Source organism: Sciurus carolinensis, chromosome 4 (assembly GCF_902686445.1).
Source record: "Sciurus carolinensis chromosome 4, mSciCar1.2, whole genome shotgun sequence".
Taxonomy (NCBI): Eukaryota; Metazoa; Chordata; class Mammalia; order Rodentia; family Sciuridae; genus Sciurus; species Sciurus carolinensis.
Window position 1 is genome coordinate 19658252 of NC_062216.1, and position 24228 is coordinate 19682479.

Sequence of the window (24228 nt, forward strand, 5' to 3'; positions counted from 1 at the left end):
ATGTGTCAACAGGGCTAGGGTAAACTAAGTGTCCCAGAAATGCACATCACGTTTGTTTTGGGTTTGTTTGTTTGTTTGTTTTTTCCTGACCTCCTCACTGATAAGATACTAACAGTTGGCCTACAATTTCCCATTTTTCCCATGCTCTCCTTCAGCTTCTCTGGGATAGATATGTGTGGAGTTCTGTGATAAGGGTTACTGGCTTCAACAGGAGGATATCTCTGTTATCAGTGCTGACAGCAGTGATGAATGAAAATTGATATGACTTCCAACCCATTTTCATTGATCAGCTCATGTGTGTGGGTTACAGCTTGCTCCTTTAGACTTGACCGCCATCTTCTCTTCCCAATTGCCCATTTTGTAGGTTTCAAATCATCTTCACATGCAAAGACAACATCCTTATTGACATCACTCAAACAGAGCCCTCAATTATGTAAATTCTTATGAGAAAATCATAACAAATACAGCCTAAAATTTTTAGCTACTCTAATTAAATAATGATTCAACATAAAAATAATATGAAGAAACTCTGCTAAACAAAGTTTCAGATTATCATAAGGTAATGTTAAAGTCATTAAATTACCTGATGATTATTCTAATTTCAAAAGTAATTACTATATGACATTTTCTGGCTCTGAGAATGGATGTAGGTTAATTCACAATCAAACAATTTAATCACATATGTTTCTTTAGTTTCTCACAATCTAATGGCACCAGGCCAGATAAATTTGGAAGATGGCCTTGAAATGGAATACAGAGAGGATTACCAGGAAGTATTTGCTTCAAGGAATTACTGAAGCTCTGTCCTAAAAAGTGTCATGATTCCATTCAAGTGCATAGTTTAATTTTGCTTTCAGTTGAGTTCATACCATGCCTTAGTCATAATTCATGTTGTCCTATACTTCAGTCCCATTGTAGAATTGGTATTTAAACATGTATCTGTGATTCGTGTCACCAGAAAAGACATAGAACCATATCATCAAGAAATGAGGCTGTAACCCTAGCCATTTTAAGAAAGAATGGTGATCTTTACACTATCTATTCAGTCACAAGAGAGAGATGTGCTCAGATTGGGAGACTAATGTGATGTGAAAATTCCTCTGGCTGCCTTTATGCAATGGCCAGAGTCCATCTCCATGTTCCTTATTGCTGCTGACCAAGAACATGGCTAGGAATGCATGTAGACACATGACTATTTTACTTTTAGACCAAAACTGAGAAAATGCTCAAACTAACATATTAAAAGTTCAACTACATTGCACGTTTTTTCCCTTTCAGTTCTAAAGGACATAGAACTTTATGTTCCACTGCAAAGCAGAAAAGATTAGCCTTGCAGATTTAGTATTTGAAATATGGTCAATGTTGGATTTTTGTGAAGAATCATCAAACCACAATCAAATACTGGTCTTTGCCATCATCAACAATGCTTTGATTCAGTCTCCACAGAAGAGAACAGAAAGAATGAAATCAGTATTCTCAGTTGCATAAATAAAAAGTGCGGGGTGCTCAATCCACATGAGACCCATAGGATGACAAAGGTAGAACAACAGAGGACAAGTCAGGTTATTTATATGTATGTATCATTTTGCTACCATATAAAGTTGTTAGAAGCCCTTTTTCATTTATTTAACAAGAACAGGTTGGAATGTTAGAACATTTGATGTTAAAGAGATCTGACAATATATGGAACAATAATTTCTGTCTGCCTATCTATAAGATGTCTTATAAATTTTCTGTAATTTCATAGATTTCTTTGTCAAAACATCTTCCATCTTGATATTAACCTCGCTGAGACACAATCAGTTGGAGCTAAGCTCTATTTCCTGGAAAAATCTCTCCAGTTGTCTCAGATAAGTATTATAGAAGCTACTGTAACAGGGCTAATTACCTGAGACATATTAAGAAGCAATGGTGCATAAAACCTTTTTCAATATCAAGTTCAGAGCAGGATAAAAGGTGAATTCATTAATGTGAATGTTAAGACAAATGAAACAGAAAGCTACACTTGTTAATTATGCTGGAAAAACAAATTAGAGATCATCACACTTAAAAATCTTTTTAATAAAGAAATAATTCAAAAGAAAAGAAAATTTTGCTCATATTGTTCTCTGAAATTATAATATCAAGAATATACGTGAACTTTTTAAAGCTGTGAAAATGAATCTAATGCTTTTCAATTTTATTATATTTTTCTATCATGGAAGCACAAGGATTTAATTGATAGTAATTATGAACAAAAAGAAAAAAATATCTCTTCTAATTAGCAAGGGCCATTTGCTACATCTCATGAAAAGAAATAATGGACTGAAGAATGCTGTCATTTTGGTAACTGATGCTCATTGTATTGATCTCTATTCTATATATGTGCATCTCAGTGAAGAGAAACAGAATTTTCCTTTTAGAGGCATCTGATTTTTATAGTCGCTTGTTTGTGCTTACATTACATAGCAATTTTTCTCCACTTAGAGGTGTTAAGAGCTTTACTCTATATAACAAAACTGCCATAACTCTCCAGTGTATAGGTTAAAAGAGAGGAAGGAAGGAAAGAAAGAAGGGAGAGAAGAAGGAAGATAGGGAGAAATTCACTCATTTTCCATGAATCTACTTGGAAAGCACATTCATCTAAGAGATTCTTCACGTGGAGTTTCACGCAAGCAAAGCTCACTACATAGTCTACTTAGGTTTCTACTGTGTTGATGGAAACTAGTCTTCAAGATCTGTCAAACTCAGACAGATATAGAAACATTTGAGATCCTTTATCAGTCTTTTAAGACTTCATCATGAAATTTTCATCCCGTCCCTCAACTGTTAGTGACAGAAGTAAATGGCCAGCAACACATGCTAAATAAGCCTATGTCTTGCCTAAACGAATAAGTTATAATCTTGAACTGCACCATGAAATGTCTTTGTTTTTAACATGGTTGATATCCATAGCATAGAGGTGCTTTTTTAGACAGGAATGAAAAATTCCTGCCTTTCAAATACTCACTAAAATTTATTTGAGTTCTTTGCCATGAAATTCCTATCGGGCGCCTACTATGACGGTTGTTATTCAAGATAACTGTCTAAGGAAGAAGATGCCAACTTACTCCTTAAGACTCTTCAGGCTTTCCCCCTGTGTTTCCAGATAATCAGAAAGTTGTCATAATCATTTTTGTTTCCCTGAGTAATTACATTTTAATTTGGTTCAAGGTGTCTCCCAAAGGCTGATACAAGAGACAACTGCATACTCAAGATCATTTCCACATTTTGCAAAGTTGCAATGAGAATATAACCCTTTGTTAAAATGGAACAGCATCCTCATAACAGGGAGAAAAATGCTGATGTACTGTGAAGCTTTCGCTTGGACAAGGCGAATCAACACAAAGTGATAGACTGAAATGCCACTGCTTTCCTGAATACATTTCTTTGTTTTATTTGATATAAGTAATCCCCTGTCCTGTCACTGTACCCTGTTTGTGCCATTCATCATGTGTCACTGGTTTTGTTCACAGTATGCATTTTTTGAGTCAACTGCCTCAAGTTGTTTTTAAATTAGATAATATTTAACAAAATTAAGTATATATAGTGATATATAGTAAAGACACAATGATAAAATAGTTAAAAATAGATTATAAGATGTTATTTTCTATTGATGAAATCTTTATTCTTAATTCTAATTATTATAACCAGTTGTTAGAGCTCCAAAAGGGTCCACCTTTACAAATCTCACTGATGTTTATAATCATTACCAATAAACATTTTTATTTTAAATTATCCTTTAATAACATTTAGAGAAGGATTATGTTATTTTCATTCTTTTATATCAGTTTTATTTTGTACATATCTACTACTCTCTATTCCTAGCTGATAAGTGTTTAAAATCTCAGAGCAAACCTTACTTTATCTTGCTAAGAGAATGCCCAAGTTGTCTTTGACTGCATTGTAAATAGATGACATTAGCAAATGAGTAAATCAACAACTGAAGAGTCTAGGCTACCACACCATGTTATTTCTAACCAAGTATCTCGCCATCTCTTAAGAAAGTGAAACAGAATATCTACAAATGAAATGAAGAATCAAATTCATTTTCTTGATATAAAACATCTGTGGTTATAAAACAGATCACTTAATGTCTTTAAGGAATAAGCAATTGCTCCTGAAAGCCAACACTACCCTTTACCTAGGTAAAGACTGTTCTAAAATGACTTAACATTTCTTTCAACAATCCAAGAACTACTAAGTTTACTTAAATGTTCACTTTTAGATAAGCTAAAGGTATATCTGTAAAGTAAATATAAATACAAAATAACCAGTTCTATTATCAGAAATGTCAATAATATATAAATGAGTTTGACATACAAATATGTCAAGATAAGGAAACACAAAATAAATTCAAGAAGTTTTAAAAATTGGAGAATCCCATCCCATCCATCATTCATACATACAGATCTCTCCACCCCCTCTATTCTCTTAATTTTCATATTTCTGTCCATGATTCATATTTTAGTTATTCTGAGTCAGAAATTTGGCATAGTGTTTGTTTTTTTGACCTGTATCAATTATTCAGGAATTGACAGACTAGCATTTCATTGAAATGTCTCTTGTGATTGTCCCCTAACCAAATCAAAAACAGGCTGCCCACCATGGAATTAAGATTTTCATGGTTTAATCATTTAGACCAACCTTATTTACTGGGCTTTGCTTCCCACTACTCACTTGGTAAAATTGTTTCTTGGATATCTTTCAAGATGGCATGTAGATACTAAGTACATTCCTAAGCTTCTCATTCTTCATTATATGCAAGTAAGGGAATTTACAATGAAACATTATTTTAAGCAACATATGCTAATTATTATAATAATTTTTTTAAAAAAGCAGACTGTTGTCTTTACTTTATCCCATCTAGGATAACAGTCCTTAGATAGCCATCTAAGTCTTATCTACTTTTCATGTCCCAAGTATAAGTACACTCAATTTTTTATACCTGCAGCATTTAATTGATTCATTGATTGTTTTTTTCTCACATTTGAATACATATGTACACATACAAAGGATAGACTTAAGGTATTGTAGATGGCCATGGAGTTAAAGTCTTCATTTTTCCCCTAATTTTAATCCTGCATGTAGTTTTTATACAAACATTGTTTTTCTCCACAATGAGATTGTAGAGATTTAGAAAACTATCATATTTTGCACTTTTCTTTCATTCCCTCAGAGTTCTCATCATAAATACTCATTTGATTTAATTTCTTAAATTAAAAATAACTTGAATAATAATTTCAGTAGATAAGACAATGGGGAATGGAGGGAAGGAAGTGGGGATAGGACAAGGAAAGGCAGTGGAATGCATCTGACATAATTTTCCTATGTACATATGTGAAAACATCACAGTGAATCCCACCATCATGAACATCCATAAGAATGGGACTCCAACTAGAATAAGGTATATCCCATGCTTGTATAATTATATAAAAATGGAGTCTACTGTCCTATATAACTAAAAAGAACCAATAAATAAATAAAATAATTTAGAAAATATACTATGTATTGATTTAATCTCTATTGTTTCTAGAAAGAAAAAGTCTATAAATAGAACTATAAGCCAGAGGATACAGATAGTTCTAAGCTAGAACCATTCATTGTCTAACACACCAGGGAAATTGTCCCTTTTGAAAGGTATTACTTTGTGAGGTCTATTCATCTCTTAGGGGAGTGACTGTGCAGTAGGCAGAAGAAAGACAGCTGTGATTTTTGAAAGTGTGTTCATTAAAACATTTGCTTAGATGAATTCTAACCAGATGAATTTAACGTAGCTCCCAGAGAAGCTCCTATTCCAAAAGGAAAGGGTCTACTTTGATCATCCGTTAAGGCTTCAGAGAAAACCTGTCCTAATTCTCCATAAGGAACTGGACGTTATTCAGCTGGGACTGCAGAGCGAGGTGAGGTTTTGCTGAACCAGTTACTTCCTCCTTTGTAGGATTTCAAAAACACAAACCCAATGCTGTTGCAGTGATGAAGCTAATGGCTTGTTTACAGACTGTAAAACAGTGGTTAATTTATGATCATGTACTCGTAGGTCTGGAAGATTTCATGTTGAATTAATGAGCACTTTATCCCCCAGATAGTCCCTTCAAGATAGGATCTGTTTTGCTTTAAAGTTCTTTTGAAAGACAGGATTTACAAAGTTCTAACTTCAGCTATCCTACTGCTTTAAAAATTCTAACAGCTTGGAAATCTACACTAAGAGACTTTTTTTACATTATAATATGTATTCTCTATAATAATATACTAAATAAATATTTTCATATATATGTAAATATGTGTGCATTATATATAAATGTTTGTATATTAAACTAATATATATATATATAAGCCTATATATATAGGTTTAATATATTTTGTGCTTTTTAACTACAGAATAAAGAATTGGTCACCTTTTGTAAAAAAATTTAATCATATAAATGAAGAATAATATTCAGTTATCTCACTATGATTAATTTTTCAAACTGAATTACCCTGTTTCCTTAAAATCTTTATCAAAGGTGTGATTCCTGAGAATTTTTAGTCACTATTTTGATTTCTTCTTGCACCTTATCACCTTTTTCAGGTTCTACATTTACTAAGCAGACCACCGTACTCAGAGTAATCAAGACAAGTGTGACCAAAGCCAAGAATGCATCTCTTGCTTGCTCTTAAAAATCTTTCTTGGATTTTAGTAAATCTAAGTTCAATAACACCTCCATGGTTCCCAGCAAATTTTTTTTTTTTCAGACCTATTGAGAGTGCATGTAGTAAAGAGGCAAAATGAGATTTTTGTGAAATTCTAATAGAAAATGTATATTTGCCACTAGTAAAAATGCACAGGTAAAATCTAAAAACAAATTTCTTTGCACGTTTTTATTCATAGTGCTCAATACACTATAAACATTTGACAAATGTCTCAGTTGCTATAAAATTGTATAGTCATTTTAATACTGCTGCTATTTTATGATATGAAAAACTACTTGAAATTTAAGATACATATAAATAGGTCATTATTTAATAAACTACAGAGAATCAGTGTTTTTCAAAATTAAATGTAGCTTTCTAAGAGAAAAAAAATCATGATTTCCTTGGAGGAATATAATAATTTGAATGGACAGTGTTTGAAGAAAATGAAATCAATGAATTATGGTATAAATTTAACTTGAAGATTTTTTCATAGATATTTGTCTTTATAAAATTTCTCTTCTTTTAAAAAAATATGATTCTCTACTGTTTCAAACTCTTTGAACTGATTCATACCCTGCAAAATTCTGAACTTTAAGTGTGCTCTATGTGACCACAGTCAGCACTAACTTTTCAAAAATACTGGGGTATAAAAATGCATCAGTGCAAAAACATAAAATTAAAAAATATTAATAAAAAGAAAAGAAAATGCTCAGTGAAGAGCACTTGGAATGTCCACTGTGCCATTGAAATAAGAACGTTAGATGTATCTTTTCATCTAGTTGATTCCCTATCTGCTTATTATGAGGAGATAAAACAGAATTTTCCTCTTTTTTAGTGAAAATAGTCTGCATGAATGAAAACCACCCACCCTCAAAAAAAAAAAACAAACTGTTGCAAATGTCAAAACAAATGACAGATATTATGTTCTCTCAATCTACTGGGGCTGTCATAGAAAACTAATTGGGGACAAAGGACTATTTTATCTCAAGGTCAGAAGAAAGCTTGTAAGTGGGGGAAATCTATTTTCTTTATATTGTTGTTCCAGAGACCACAAAACAGCCAAATCTCAACTTTTGAGATAATCTTGACTTTTTTTTTTTTTTTTTTTTTTTTTTTTTGCGGTGTTGGGGATTGAACCCAGGGTCTTGTGCTTGCAAGGCAGGCACTGTACCAACTGAGCCATATCCCCGGTCCTAATCTTGACTTTTGAAATAATCAGAAAGGTGGTAAATTTATAGTTTCAGAGAACATCCAATTTAATGTCATTCGTGACTTCATAAAATAGCTTCTCTTTATTTGCTAAGTATGTGAAATATATGCTAGTGTTAGATTCTAGTAGTCATGCAGTTCATATCTCATTGTGATATTATAATCCTTAAATGGAAAATCTAACTCTTAGTAACGAGAACATCACTGCATTTACTGAAGATGGTCAGTACTTAGGCTTCCTGAGGTCACACAGGACAGTTGCTACAGAAAAAGTTGAGTGTATTTGTTCCACAAAACTGAGGACATAATAACAATATATTTGCCCAGGCAAGATCAGCATTACTGAAGCATCATTTTTTTAAACTAGCTCACCAAATGATAAGGTTCTTATCACAAGTCATTAAAATATTGGCTAGTAGATACAAGGAAACAACCTAACAAAGAAAAACCTTTTTACTATTTACTGAAATTGAATAAAATTGAGGTAAAACAAAGCTTGGAAAAAATACAATCAATTAAGTCTTCCATTAAAACAAAATCCAATTCTAATGTCAAATGAAAAAAGCAGTTCTCTATAGCAGAAAGTTTTCACTAAGGTAAAAATAGATGAACTTACAAAATTCAGCAGTGCCTTGTTTAATCACAGCAGGTCAACTGAGTATATCCTCTCAGAATTATTCTTGGGTACATTCCCTGAAAAAGAAAATAAAAATAAAGTTAAAAGACTAAGCTCAAAAAATGTAAAGAAACTATGGTTTGTATAATTCAAAGACCACATAAATATTGTACAAATTGTGGACCTATCTAAATAATTTTTTAAAATATAATAAGAAGTTCCTAATTTTCTTTCTGCCAATATTCAGGTCATGTGAAAGAATTTATGTTAATTTCTATATGGTTCCTAAACATCTGCCTACTTCTATATGTTAAGGAGTCAAGTGAAATTTTATTTTCTAATAGACTTCCAAAATCCCCTCTCCTAGTACAAGAGAGGAAGGGTTGCTTATGATACCTGTGATCTGCTAGATTACAAGACACCCAAGAACAGCCCCAAAGACAGAGGTCAAAGTAAAAACTTAAGACTAAGCCCAGTGTGGTGGCACACACCTGCCATCCCAGCTACTCATGAGGCTGAGGCAGGATATAGCTTAATGGTAGCAGGCTTGTCTAGCAAGAGTGAGGCCTTGGGTCTAATTCCCAGGACTGCAATCAATCAGCAGACTAGAATACCTGTCCTCTGTTTCATGGAGTTGTAGAAGTTTGATGGTGTGCTATTCAACATATTGAGGATGAAAATAAAGATGAAGCTCTTGAAAAAACAATGTCTATGTGAAGCTACCAACGGCTTAATTTGGACCTTTATATATTCTAAGCAGCATATCACAAGGAAATATTCATAAGCCAAGTACTTCATGACTTCTAACATTCCTGTATATAAAACAAAATAACACAAACTATTTTACCTCTTGCTTCTTTTAGTATTCACAACAGTGGAAGACACATATGGCTAAATATTGAATTTCCTGTTTAGTTGAACGTACTAAGAAGGTCAATTGCTTGTACCATAAACTAAATATCACTATTTCAAAATTTTTTCTTATATGTAGACCAAAAAATTGGATTTTAACAAACTAAACTAATAGAGGATGCTATTGACCCTTTTTCCAAAGATTATGTAAAGCAGTATGGTAGTTGCAAGGAAAATATAACACTGAAATGAGAGTTGTGTCTGTTTATAGAGTCAACATGTATGGAGCTAAGGCAAAGGTTGTATAATAGTTACTTTAAAACCAGCTTGCCTAAAGAATTAGTCAGTTTATAAAAGTCAAATTGTTGACACTGAGAACACATTGTAACCATATGGGATGGAGGAATGAAACTCAAACTATATACCAGAAATTAAAATGAAGATGTCTTTTAGAGAAACAACAAAAATATCTCCAGAAGAAAGGATTGAATATATTGTAAAGAGAACTATGAGAATGTCCATTAGTTTAAAAATGAATATCAATACAATATTTTTTTTAAATGTTGTTTTTAGATATACGTGACAGCAGGGTGTATTTTAACATATACATACATGGAATGCAACCAGTTCCAATTAGGATCCCATTCTTGTGGTTGTAAGTGATGTGGCGTTACACTGCTGGTGTCCTCAAATATGAGCTTAGGACATTTATGTCCAATTCATTCTACTGTCTTTGCTATTCCCATCGCCCCTCCCTCTGTTCATTCTCCTTTGTCTAATTCAATGAACTTCTATACTTCTCCTTCCTACCCTCCCTTGTTATGGGTTAGCATCCACATATCAAAAAGAACACCCAGACTTTGTTATTTGAGATAGACTTATTTCACTTAGCATGATAGTCTCTAGTTCCATCCATTTACTGGAGAATGCCATATTTTCATTCTTCTTTATGAATGAGTAATATTTAATTATGTATATATACCACATTTTCTTTATCCATTCATCTGTTGAAGGATGCCTAGCTTTGTCCCACAGCTTCGCTATTATGAACTGAGCTGCTATAAACATAGATGTGACTTTGTCACTGAGGCATGCTGATTTTAAGTCCTTTGGAAACAAGTCAAGGAGTGGGATAACTGGGTCAAATGGTGGTTCCATTCCAAGTTTTTAAAGGAATCTCTATACTTCTTTCTAGAGTGGTTGCACCAATTTGTAGTTTCATTAGCAATGTATCAATGAAACTTCTCCACAATCTCGCCCACATTTATTGTTCTTGTATTCTTTTTTAAAAAATTTTTACAGACTGCATTTTAATTCATTGCACACAAATGGGGTACATCATTTCATTTCTACGGTTGTGCATGATGTAGATTCACACCATTCATGTAATCATACATGTATATAGGGTAATGATGTCTGTCTCATTCCACTATTTTTCACACCCCCCCCTTCATTTCCCTCTACATAATCTAAGTTTCCTCCATTCTTCTCTCATTCCCACCCCCATTTTATATCATCATTCACTTATCAGGAAAAACATTTAGCCTTTGGTTTTTTGGGACTGGCTTACTTCACTTAGCATGATAGCTAGATTGTGGAACCAACCTAGATGCCCTTCAACTGATGAATAGATAAAGAAACTGCGGTATATATACAGAATGGAATATTATTGAACCATGAAGAATAATAATATTATAGCATTTGCAGATAAATGGATGGAATTGGAGAATATCATGCTAAGTTAAATAAGCCAATCCTAAAAAAACGAAGGCCGAATGTTCTTGTATTCTTGATAATTGCCATTCTGACTGAAATGAGATGGAATCTCGGTGTAGTTTTAATTTTCATTTTTTTAATTTCTAGAGATGTTGAACACATCTTCATGTTTTTTTGACCATTTTGTATTTCTTCTTCTGTGATTTGCCCTATTTATTGATTGGATTATTATTATTATTATTTGGGTGTTGTTTTTTGAGTTATTTGTATATCCTGGAGATTAATGCTCTATCTGAGGGACAGGCAGCAAAGACTTTCTCCCATTCTACAGGCTATCTCTTCACATTCTTGATTGTTTCTTTTCCTGTGAAGAAGCTTTTTAGTTTGGTCCCATTCCATTTATTGATTCTAGATTTTACTTCTTGCACTTTAGGAGTCTTGTTGAAGAAGTCAGTTCCTAAGCTGACATGATGGAGAGTTGGACCACCTTTCTCTTCTAGTTTGCACAGGGTGTCTGGTCTAAAACCTAGGTCCTTGATCCACTTTGAGTTGAATTTTGTGATAGGGGTTCAGGTTTGTTTTTTTTTTTTTTTTTTTTTTTTTTGCTGCATATGAATTCCCAGCACCATGTGTTGAAGAGGCTGTCTTTTCTCCAATGCATGTTTATGGTGACTTTGTTTAGTATGAGATAACTCTATTTATGTAGGTATGTGTCTCTGTCTTCTATTCTGATCCATTGGTCTTCAAGTCTATTTTTGTACCAATACCATGCCATTTTTGATATTAAGCTCTGTAGTATAATTTAAGGTCTGATATTGTGATGCCTCCTGCCATACTTTTCTTGCTAAGGATTGTTTTGGCTATTCTGGGCCTTTTACTTTTCCAAATGAATTTAATGACTACTTTTTTCTATATCTATGAAGAATGTCATTGACATTTTAATGGAAATTGCATTAAATATGTATAGGGCCTTTGGTAGTATAGTCATTTTGACAATATTAATTCTATGCTAGAGTATGGGAGATCTTTCCATCTTCTAAGCTCTTCAATTTCTTTCTTTAGTGTTCTTTAGTTTTCATTGTGGAAGGTCTTTCACCTCTTGTGTTAGATTGATTCCCAAGTTTTTTTATTTTTGTTTTTGTTTTTGAGGCTGTTGTGAATGGGATAGTTTTCCTGATTTCTTTTTCAGCTGATAGCATATAAGAATGCAATTGATTTATGGGTGTTAATTTTATATCCTGCTACTTTGCTGAATTCATTTGTGAACTCAAGAAACTTTCTAGTGGAGTGGTTTGGGTCTTCTAAATATAGAATCATGTCATCAGCAGATAGGGATAATTTGAGCTCTTCTTTTCCTATTTGTTTCCATTTAATTTCTTTCTTTTGTCTAATTGCTCTGGCTAGAGTTTCAAGTACTGTGTTGAATAGGAGTGGTGAAAGAGGGCATCCATGTCTTGTTCCAGTTTTTAGAGGGAGTGCTTTCAATTTTTCTCCATTTAGAATGATGCTGGCTTTGGGTTTAGCATATATAGCTTTTACAATGTTGAGGTATGTTCCTACTATCCCCAGGTTTCTAGTATTTTGAACATGGATGCTGAATTTTGTCAAATGTTTTTTCAAGAACTGTTGAGATAATCATGTGGTTCTTGTTTTTAAGTCTAGGGATATGAGGAATTTAAAAAATAAGTGATTACTCTTATTTCTACTTTGGCTAAATACATTTTTTTATAATTGGACAGTTTTGAATGTCTAAAATAAGTAGGATATTAGCAATAACATACCCATTAAGCAATTTCAAATGGATTCATTTACAAATTAAACAATATTATCCTTCTTTGTCTCAGGACAGTGTAATTATCATTGTTCATTTTAAATTATGGCTACCATTAGTTTTGCTTACATTCAATTGAATAACTTGAAAATATGATGTTTCAAAAGACCCAGTTTTATAAATTACATAATTTAGAAGGAATTTAGATATCACAATCTGAGCATCAAATATAAACTATTGTGAAATATCAATGGATCTAATGGCATAATGAAAACAAAGAAATGTTGAACTATGCAAACATTACATTGTCTTTGAAAAGAGAGATTAAGATTATGGTTCTAGAGATTCCTCATTTGGGTTCCCCATCTGATATCACAATCTGAGCATCAAATATAAACTATTGTGAAATATCAATGGATCTAATGGCATAATGAAAACAAAGAAATGTTGAACTATGCAAACATTACATTGTCTTTGAAAAGAGAGATTAAGATTATGGTTCTAGAGATTCCTCATTTGGGTTCCCCATCTGGCCTTTTGAAAGCCTAATAAATCTGATGCTTTTTTCCTTTATATGTGCCTGTCAAACATTTACTTCGTTTTTTGTAACGTGGTATGAGGAGAAGGAGGGGAAAAGGAGAGGGAGGGAGAGGGAGAGAGAAGAGGAAAGGAGGAGGTTTGCATAAAGAGGTCTGCAGAAAGGAGAGCACTGGAGACTCAGCTCTGGTCACCACTAGTGCTCCTACCTTTTGGGGCTTTTGGTACAGTATGTGCCAAATACCTCATCCTATGAATGACTGAGGACAATCCTAAGGAAGAATGCAGTTAGTGGAAATTTATATAAGTACATGTATCCCAGAAATAAATTACTCATGGAGGAGTAGGGGGATATCAAGATTTAAACAACAGATGGTAAATAATGATTAGACATGAGATTTAGCTTTCAACCCAGTCTCCTGTGACTCATTACAGATTGTTTTGGAAATTGGAAGGATGTAAGTAAGTAAAAAGTGAGATTGCTTCACTAGATATGTTCAATAGTTTGGGTTATTTGGATTACGCTCAGCACATCTAGTAGTGACTCGCTCAGCTTAAACAACTTTTTATTTTTATATTTTTGTTGTAACTGTTTAATCAAAAAACAGTGGCTGGGGTTGTAGCTCAGTGATAGAGCACTTGCCTTGCAAGGGTGAGGCACTGGGTTCAATCCTCAACACTACAAAAAAATAAATTAAAAAATAAAGATATTGTATCTATCTATTACCAAAAAGTATTTTTTAAAAATAGAATATTTATATATTTATTATGACAAACTTTCAATAGATGGCACAGTCTTTGGTTATAGTGATCATTCCTCTTGGGTTTACAGTGGAGGAATAAATTTGGCAAACTAAAGTTCTATTAACCAAAAGATGGTGTTGATTTCCTAACATAGGGTAATCTGTGCTTCTGAACAAGTAGCTAAACTTCAAACTGATGTATCAAGCTATCAATAAATCTGTTACCTACTATTATGGTTTAGATATGAGGTGTCCTCCCAAAAACTCACGTGTGAGACAATGCAAGAAGGAGGTGAATGATTGGGTTATGATAGGCTCAACCTTATCAGTGCATTAATCCCCTGATAGGGATTAACTTGGTGGTAACCACAGGCAGGTAGGTGTGACTGGAGGAGGTAAGTCCGTGGGGGTGTGATTTGGGGGTTTATATTTTGTTCTTATTGAGCTGAACACTCTCTCTCTGCTTCCTGGTGCCATGATCCCAGCTGCTTTCCTCTTCTGCCATGATGTTCCCTCATGTGCATGTCAAGGAATGGAGTCCTCCATCTACAGATTGAGACCTCTAATGCCATGAGCTCCAAAATGAACTTTTCCTCCTCTAATTAGTCTTGTCAAGTCTTTTGGTCAAAGCAGAAAAAAGCTAACTAGTACACTTATCTATCAATAACTACATTAATACATCTACCTATCTACTTTATCTACTGTGGTATGGATATACACATATAGATGTATACATACTCACAAAATAGAGAAACTCTCATTGGTGTTAATGCACTGGTTATATTTCGTATATTTCTATTGTAGTTCTTAACATCTATTTCTTTAAATATAATACAAAGGAATTGCTGAGTTCCCTATTTAAGTAAAAGATGCTTCTAGTATGAAGCAGATCATGATATAAGCACTACTATGAATTATGCATTAATAACCAAGAAGTAAATATTAACAGAGGCTTAAATTTTATATAGAGAGACACATAATGATTATAAGCATATGGTATATATGCATATATGTAAAATAATTCACTCATTCTATCATAGTCATTTTAGTATGGAAATTTGTTCACTACAAAAATAAAATTAAAAAGCTCCCTTTAAGATCATAGAGAAAAGGGATTCAGGGTAGGTAGTAGGGAAGGAGGGGGGAAATGCTGTTATATTGTGTGCATGTATGAATATGTAAAAATAAATCCATCAATGTGTATTACTATAATGCATGAATAAAAATATAAGAAAAATTTCCTTTATTATAACAAATATTATTGAAATAAGAAAACAAAACATAGGAAACTTTACACACACACACACACACACACACACACACACACACACATACACTAACTATTGGGAACATTAAAATTTTTGAAGAATGCTGAATGTACCTCCAAAAATAAAGGCAGAGGAGACTTCAGAGCTATGATTTTTTCAGCAAATTATCACTGGGGAAGAGAATGTGAAATTATTTTCCACTTCTATGTCCACAACTACTGACTTTTAAGGAAATTAATAGAGGAGAAAAGATCATGAAGAATCCTTTAAACCAAATATATTACTTTATAATCCTAGTATGTGGACATAGTTTTCAATATTCAGCCATGAGACATTCTTTCTGAAAATTATCCATCAGACAAAAGAAAGTCTGGCTTTCCAAAGACAGAGAAGGATGGAAATTTTAAAATATTTATTATCTTCTGTTTTTTTTTTTTCAAATAAAACAAAAGCAGGCATTATAGCTACTTTATGCACATGGTCTTGAATTCAGTATAAATTTCTTCAGGGTTTAAAAAAATCAAGCAATACATGAAAATGAGCTGTAATTGATTTTGAGCAGTAACTAAACATGAATAAAGTGAACTGGACAACAATCATAATGTTAAATATTTAAAATTGAAATCTAATTTAGAAAACTCAATAACTGTACTTGTTCAAGAACAGACTAAATGAAGAGATGGCATGTTGTTGTTAAACATATAATATACATAATTTTGGTTCTGGCAAGGCAAACACATTAGGAAGATGATCCAAGAAAGTTTATGGGAGTGATAATGGAAATTTCCTGCATTTGGCAGGGACTACAGTAAAACTTGGTAATATTGTGAAAGAATATTTATTCAGAGTAAAAACATTGGCATCAAGTAATATTACACATAATTTAAAAATTATACAAAACTGGATAGATTTATTATAGAAATGAAGAATCAAGTCATTTGAAAGAAATGACAAATGTAGTTCAAATTATTTCATATGTAACTCATAATATGTTTGGTATAAACAATTATAATTAATGTGAAGTTCATGATTCAAACTTTTCAATATTTTTCTGCGAAAACTTTTGAGAACAACTGTCAGGAGATAAAACAAGATACAATTGTTATAAATTCTTAAAATCCAGAATATAGGGAAAAGATATTTCAGAATCTGGAAGATATCATACCTGCCACAAATGTGAACAGAAAACATAATAGATTTTAGTAGAAGATACTCAAGAGAAAATTTAAGAAATTCTAAATTTGTAATTTTGCTGTACAGTCTCTAAGCATGAATACTAATGAGAGAGGAAAAATTTCTTGGGACACCACTGATTTTGTTTTGTTAGTTTGAAAATTTATATAACTTTCCTTGGTTTCATTAAAATTTAGATGACATTGATAATTGTCAATCATTAATATAAGAGCAGTATAAATATGATAGGAAACTTAAACTGATGCCTTCATACTGCTAAAACCTCAAAGCTATCATGCAATTGTTTTACACATTTGCTAATGATATTAAAACATTATACTAAATTCTAGAATAATATATAATATTATATAAATTCTAGAGTGCAATAAAATGGTATATTTTCCAAAATATCTAGTTTTTAATTTATTTACTAATTGTGTATGGATACATTAACATTTTAGGGTGGGAGTCTGCAAACGTTTTAAAGAAAGGGTCAGGTAACAAATATTTGAGTCTTTACAGGCCTGCCTGAAGTCTGTGTTGCATTACATATTCTTGTTGGTGTGTTTGTATGCACAAGTGTTTGCTTGTATGTATGTGTTTGTGTTTATAATCTTTTAAAGCTGGAAAAATTATTCTTAGCTCAAGGCCCATTGACGAGCAGAACATAGTGCACTACTCTTTGTTACAGTTTTGTTTTTCAGTATAATACCCGCTAGTCACATGTAAATGTTAATTTAAGTAGTTAAAATTAAACCAAGTTAAAAAATTTAGTTTTTCTGGGCATGGTAGCGCAAGTTTGTAATCCCAGTGACTTGGGAGGAGAATGCAGGAGGATCACAGTTCAAAGCCAGCCTCAGCAACTTAGCAAGTCCCTAAACAATTTAGTGAGACCCTGTCTCAAAAAAATATATATATATATAAATATATATATATAAAATATATATTATATAAAATTATATTATATATTATATAAAATATATATTATATAAAAAATAAAGGACTGGGGATGTGGCTCAGTAGTCAAGTGGCCCTGGATTCAAACCTTGGTACCAAAAAAAAAAAAAAAATCAGTTTCTCAGATGCACTAGCCACATTCCAAGTTTTCCATAGCCATTTGTATATTTAAATTTAAGTAGTTAAAATTAAATCAAATTAAAAACTCTCAATTTCCACCTTTACTTCATGTACAACCAGAGAAACAACATGTATCCCATTTGTTTACAATAAAAATTTAAAAATTTAAAAAACAGAAAAAAAAACTCTTGATTTCTTCATAATTACTAGTAGTCAATGGGTCCATCTGGCACTGTATTAAACCCTGCAGATAGAGTGCATTTCTACCAACCTCTACTGAACAGCTCTGTTATAGAGAAAAATATTAAAGAACTAAATGTGTATATGTGTTTGTGTGTGTGTGTGTGTGTATGTGTGTGTGTCCTTTAAACACATTAGGAAATATCAAATCAAGAATGGCTGAATCACTTGACAATCATGACAATTTCTGTCATAGAAAATACCAGAACTAAGACATTTAATTTAACTATGATTATTCTTGTTAGCAATATGGAAAATTAGAATTCATTTCAATATTCTAAATTAGCATGTCTTTTGAATTGTAAAATAATTTCTGCTGTAAGAGAATGTTATAATAATAAAAATAACTTTTTCATTATGTTAACTCAATGCTTATCCCATTTAAATGTGCATACATTCTGACTCAGTAGGTCTGAATCAGGCTGTATATTCCACATCCTTAATATTTCCTAGGTGATATTTAAACTGCTGGTCCATGGATACTGTGCATATCAGGTTTCAGGGATGCCTGCAGTTTGATGAATATCAATGCAAGCAAATGAAACACTTCTAGTTAATATTGAGTAAACCTAATAATAATATGTATTAATAAAAAATCAATTTATCGGGAACTGAAAAAGATAAGCTATTCTTCAAAATCTAGTATCAAAGTACCATAAAATATTTATAGTTAATTATTTGCCAAATCAACTTAAAATATTTTCTTAGAATATACTCAACATTTTCAGCATCATTTGCAAAATATGCTATTTACAATGGTCAATAAACAGAAACCTAAGTGCTCTTCAACTAACAAATGAATAAAGAAAATGTGCTCTAATACAAAAAGAATACAACTCAGCCTTGAAAAAGGATGAAATTCTGTCATTCATGAAAGCATGGATGGAATTGGAGACCATTATGTTAAGTGAAATAAGCAGTTATAGAAAGACAATAACTGTATGTGAATCTAAAAAAGTTGATCTTCTAGAAATTGAGAGTAGAATGGTGGTCCCCAGAGGCTGGGGTGAGTGGAGGTGATGGTTGATCAGTGAGTACCAAATTATATTTAGATAGGAGTAGGAAGTCCTAGCATACTTCTGTATAGTGTGGTGATTAAAGAAAATGACAATATACTGTATATTTTAAAAAGCTCAAAGAATTTTAAATGTTTTCACCATAAAGGTGAGGTGACAGATATATTTAAAATAGTTTAAAAATTGTACAATGTGTACATATACCAAAAAGTCACGTGGTACCACATTAGCATGGATACTTTTGTTTTTATGTATATTAAAACAAATTTAAGTTAAAAACAATTTATTAAATATACTTCAAAAAGTAACAAAAGAAGCAAAAATTAAAAAATTAGGAACAACTTGTAAGAATATGGTTGACTGTACCAAACTTCAATATAGAAAATTGATTCTTATAACATAGAAATGTTAAAACTGCCACAAATAATTGTGGATTTTTGATGGCCATAACAAAATTTCCTTGGCCTAAATTTGAATCTCATGTCTTTTCCAATGAATGGGGACCAACAATGATATAAAATAACATCAACCACATACTTATAACGTATTATGAGAAAATTTATCATAAAACCTCCAATAATATGTCAATAAATATTTGAAGTGAGCATTTAATAGAACTAAGTCCATTCAGAGGTAGGTTAGAAACAGAGAAATGAGGTTCATGAAGTGGATCCTAGTGGAAATGGAACCAGGAAAAACATCAGCTAGAGTTCATATCATAACAGTAGAAAAAGAATGTTAAAGCCAAGAGGTAAATACAACAACCCATCCAAAACACAAATAAGTGAAGTCACTAAAGAAGAAAAATAATGCAATGGAAGCAATATTTTAAACATACCAGAGGATAACAATTTAGAAATAAAGAGACATTCTTTATATATTATAAGTGTCAACTTGTACTAGGGAAAAGAGAAAACACCAAGACATAGTCTAATAAATGTCCTGGTAAAATCACTGGATTTTTGAGAATCTTCTGGGCATAAAGCACAAAGAAATAATTCACTGGAAAGTAAAATCCACCATATAGCTCTAAAAACAAACATACAAAATAAGAAAATTAAATAAATATGATAGATTCATCATATCTATATTTATAAATGAAATATATTGTTCCTTTATGAACATTATATAAACATAAAAATATATGAAGTCAATAAATGGCATCACACAATGATTTTTATGGACATTCAAGTTGTATTTAAGAATCAGGGCCTAGGGCTGGGGTTGTTGCTTAGTGGTAAAGCACTTGCTTCACATGTATGAGGTACTGGGTTTGATCCTCAGCAGCACATAAAAGTAAATAAACAAAGCTATTGTGTCCACCTATGACTAAAAAAAAAATTATAAAATTAAAAAAGAAATAAAGAATCAAGGCCTAGGGCCCAGCATGGTGGCACATACCTATAATCCCAGTGGCTCGTGAAGCCAAGGCAGGAGGATCAAGAGTTCAAAGCCAACCTCAGCAAAAGTGAGGCACTAAGCAGCTCAGTGAGACCCAGCCTCTAAATAATATACAAAATAGGGCTGGGGATGTGGCTCAGTGGTTGAGTGCCCCTGAGTTCAATCCCCAGTAGTGCCTCCTCCAAAAAAAATAAGAATCAAGACCCAGGAAAACAATACGAAACTTTAAACACTCGAACATACTACCTTTGTGAGTTCTTTCAACTTATCCATATTGGAAGTAATAAAAATTGGAAGTAATCAGATAAAAACAAAAAGATGCACATGGAAAAGAAGGGGTCAATCATGTTTTCTTGCAGATGATAAAATGTATGGACAACACAGGATCTGAAACAATGAAACCGAATGTCAAAACAACACATTCAGTAAGAAAGAAATATGAAATTGACATTTAAAATCAATAACAGTATGTATATTTCTAGAAAGAACAGAAGACATCATAGAAAGGAATATCTCACCTATTATAGGAGCAACAACATACAAAGATCAAATGATTGGGAATAACTATCAAGAGAAAAACATAATCTATATGAAGAAAACATTAAAATAATTTATGAAAGATGCAAAGTCAATGAGATCATGATTTTTATCCAAGGTAATATGTGGATATATATGTATGTATATATATATATATACATATATATATATATATATACATACATACACACACATACTTGAAATTATCCCTCCAAAAGACTGAGGAGCTTGTTGTTCTTTTCCTTTTGAAGTTGGTCACATTGATACTAAAGTATAAATAGAAAAATCAGATGAAGAACAGGAGGAAACCCTGCAACAGAATGACAGAGGCTTAACCCTAGAAACCAATGAGATCCCCCCATGAAGCCTCCATAATTAAATTAATATAGTGTAGGCCCATGCAAAGTCACTGGGTATGAGTTTAAGAATTGGGTCCATCAGTATAATTCTGAGAGAAAATAGACTTTATAAATAAACAGATATGTATAAAATGTGTAGGTATTTGAAAATGCATAAAATTGGATTATATGTATGTAACACAGATCAGAATTACTATAAGTAACTCAGACTTCAAGATACACACACACATTTATTCCTTATAATGTAATCTGTAGGTAAATTTTTCTAACAATGATATAAAATCTACCATCAAAGAAACTACAGATATAACAATTTTTTTAATACAGATTTGTGTGTGTGTGTGTGTGTGTGTGTGTGTGTGTGTGAATCTAGTAACCCTACTCTACACTGATGAGACTCCTCTGAAAACATGAAACAACCTGCATGTTTTCCTCTGATCCTCTTGTGTCTTCTCACTCTCCTCAGCTCCAAAATCCAGACTGGATCACCCCTTCGCCGCTCCACCATGAAGCGTCACTCAGACTTCAGTACCTCAAGGGAGGCCAAGCCCCACCATACAGTCTACCTGCTTACTTTTCTGAGCTGTAATTCTGTCCCCTGCCCCCATCCAAATCACTACCCTGCTAAATCCCAGCCACTAGCTTTTGAACTGAATTGTCTATAAAGCAGAGAAAAGTGAAATCAAGGAAGGGGAGATAAAAAGGGCATGTCTTGATTTTTAAATACCTCTCCTTAGAGAAATGGTTAACGCTGAGGAAATGAAAGCATTATGTTAGCAAAATCCACTGGGAATTTCAGACTTAATTTTTTTTTTTTCTATTGTAGAATAATGATAAAGAGGAAGGAAGAATGAACTTTTGCTGCTGCAAATTCAATTTGTCATTTGGAAATACAAACTCACAATTGTAAATTTAAATTATTTAAAAATTTGATTTGTAATGACTTGATGACACTCTTTAAGAAACCATGTAATTTGAAGAACTAATCAAGAAATTTGAATAAAAATAGCATCATACTAGCATGAATTTGTACTGACCTTTTTGTGGTTCTAATTATGCAAAAATGAGAAACTATTTCAGACCCTCCCATTAATAATAAAGCTGGAATGATTTATTTGAGAATAAATTAACAAAAAGGATGGCATCATCTCAGAGAATTAACCATTGAAAAGTGCAGGGATAATCATTTTCAACTACTTATATGAAATTTCCTTTGAATTAGTTGATTATATGATTTTAGCATGCATATCAGTTCAACAAGTAGTATTGGCTCAATGTAGAATTTTTCCCCATGGTCTCTTCTATAGATGTGAATTTAATCAAGTGTTGAATGTTCTTTAGTTAAGATTATCATTCTCAATAAATATCTGTTTGGGAAATTTTTCTAACACTACATTTACTCTTGAAAGTAAACACTATATTATTGAATTTTGATCAAATGTTTGCAATTTATGATTCATACATCATAAAGGCATTTGCAACACATTAACATAATGGCTGAATAAGATTCAGTAAGATGCCAAAACTAACACATTACTTCAATAAATATTATTATTCTAAAATTGAGGAATAATGATAATATCTAGAAAGAGAAATTGGATAAAATATTTAAAAATAAATGTACATAACTTTATTTGGTCTTTAGTTTCTTCATGGCAGTTTATCATAGAATGTTAATGCATTTTTTTCAAAATAATTATGCTTGAAAGTGGTTATTAAAATAGGGATGTATCTGGGCATGGTGGGGCCTGCCCGTAATCCCAGTGTCTAGGACAGAAGGATGGCAAGTTCAAAGCCAGGTTCAGCAATGTTGAGGTGCTAAGCAAATCAGCAAGACTCTATCTCTAATAAAATACAAAATAGGGCTGGGGATGTTGCTCGGTGGTTGAGTGCCCCTGAGGTCAATCCCTGGTTAAAAAAAAAAGGAGTTCCAAATGGGGATATATATATGAAGGCACAAAAGCAATTTTAAATTCAGATACTGAATGTCATAAGGTGGAGAGATTTGATTTTGGGAAAAAGGTTATGCAGAGAGCAGGGTATGTTCCTTGCTGACTCCTTGAGATTCCAAATATTAACTATGATCTCATTTAGTATTTTATTTCACTGTTTTGAGTAAACATACTTCAAGCTACAATAGCATTGTTTTAAATTGTATGCAGATGATGCCTTCAATAATAAAATGATGAGGCAGAGAGTATAATAGTAAGCACCACATTAAATAGTACTTTGTCATTAACAAAGAGTTTTTTGCAAGAATGTCATATTATCTTCACAACAAACACCCTGGGAAGTTTCACCCATTTTCTGACTTGGAAAATTGAGGCTTACAGAGATCAAATGACTTCTCTAAATGCCAGGGCTGTAAGTGGCCCCGTGGGAACAGATCCCCTTGTGCTGGATTTGTTGAATTATTCTTCTCAATATAATTTCAATTCCCTCAGCATAAATTAACAAGCTAACTGAGGCAGTTATGTGTTTAAAATACTAAATAAATGGACTTGAATTTTTCTCTTCCCACTAAAATTCTAAGTCTAACAAACTTCTGTTTCAAGTAACTTTCAAGGATAGAAGACGTCCTTTACATTGATAAAAAATTATCTGTCATTTATTCATCTGCAGACAGAAGAGCAGTGATATTGTGAAATACTAACTTGACACATCATCCTCATTAAGATTTAAGCATGATTCATAAATCATGTAAAAATTAGATATTTTCATGTAAGTATAAAGGAAAGTGCATGTAATATCTATGTCCCATGATGGAAATTGCGAAGTCCCTTCTGAATTGAGAATTGCTTTCCTTGAAGTGCTAAGGTAGTTTCCCTGGGAGAGATGGCTCAGCTGGGAGAATGGAGATAAAATACCATTGAGGGTTGCCATGGGATACAGTTTTATAAGAGCATTTGTTGAGCAGATGGGTGAAAGCTAAATAAAGTACATGCAGGTATGAAATGAGAAGTTTTCTATTTAATTTGCCATAAACAATAGAAGTTGTACATTTGTCTACAAGAAAAAAA

General features: G+C 32.5%; 1 protein-coding gene across 1 annotated transcript in view; it reads right to left on the bottom strand.

The window, feature by feature from the left end:
• The window catches only part of Marchf1 (membrane associated ring-CH-type finger 1), a 761820-nt gene that overhangs the window by 503905 nt on the left and 233687 nt on the right, over nt 1-24228 (bottom strand). Inside the window, exon 2 of the mRNA XM_047551412.1 lies at nt 8519-8595. The gene's annotated coding sequence lies outside the window, so the exon portion shown is untranslated. The remainder of the gene's footprint in view (nt 1-8518; nt 8596-24228) is intronic.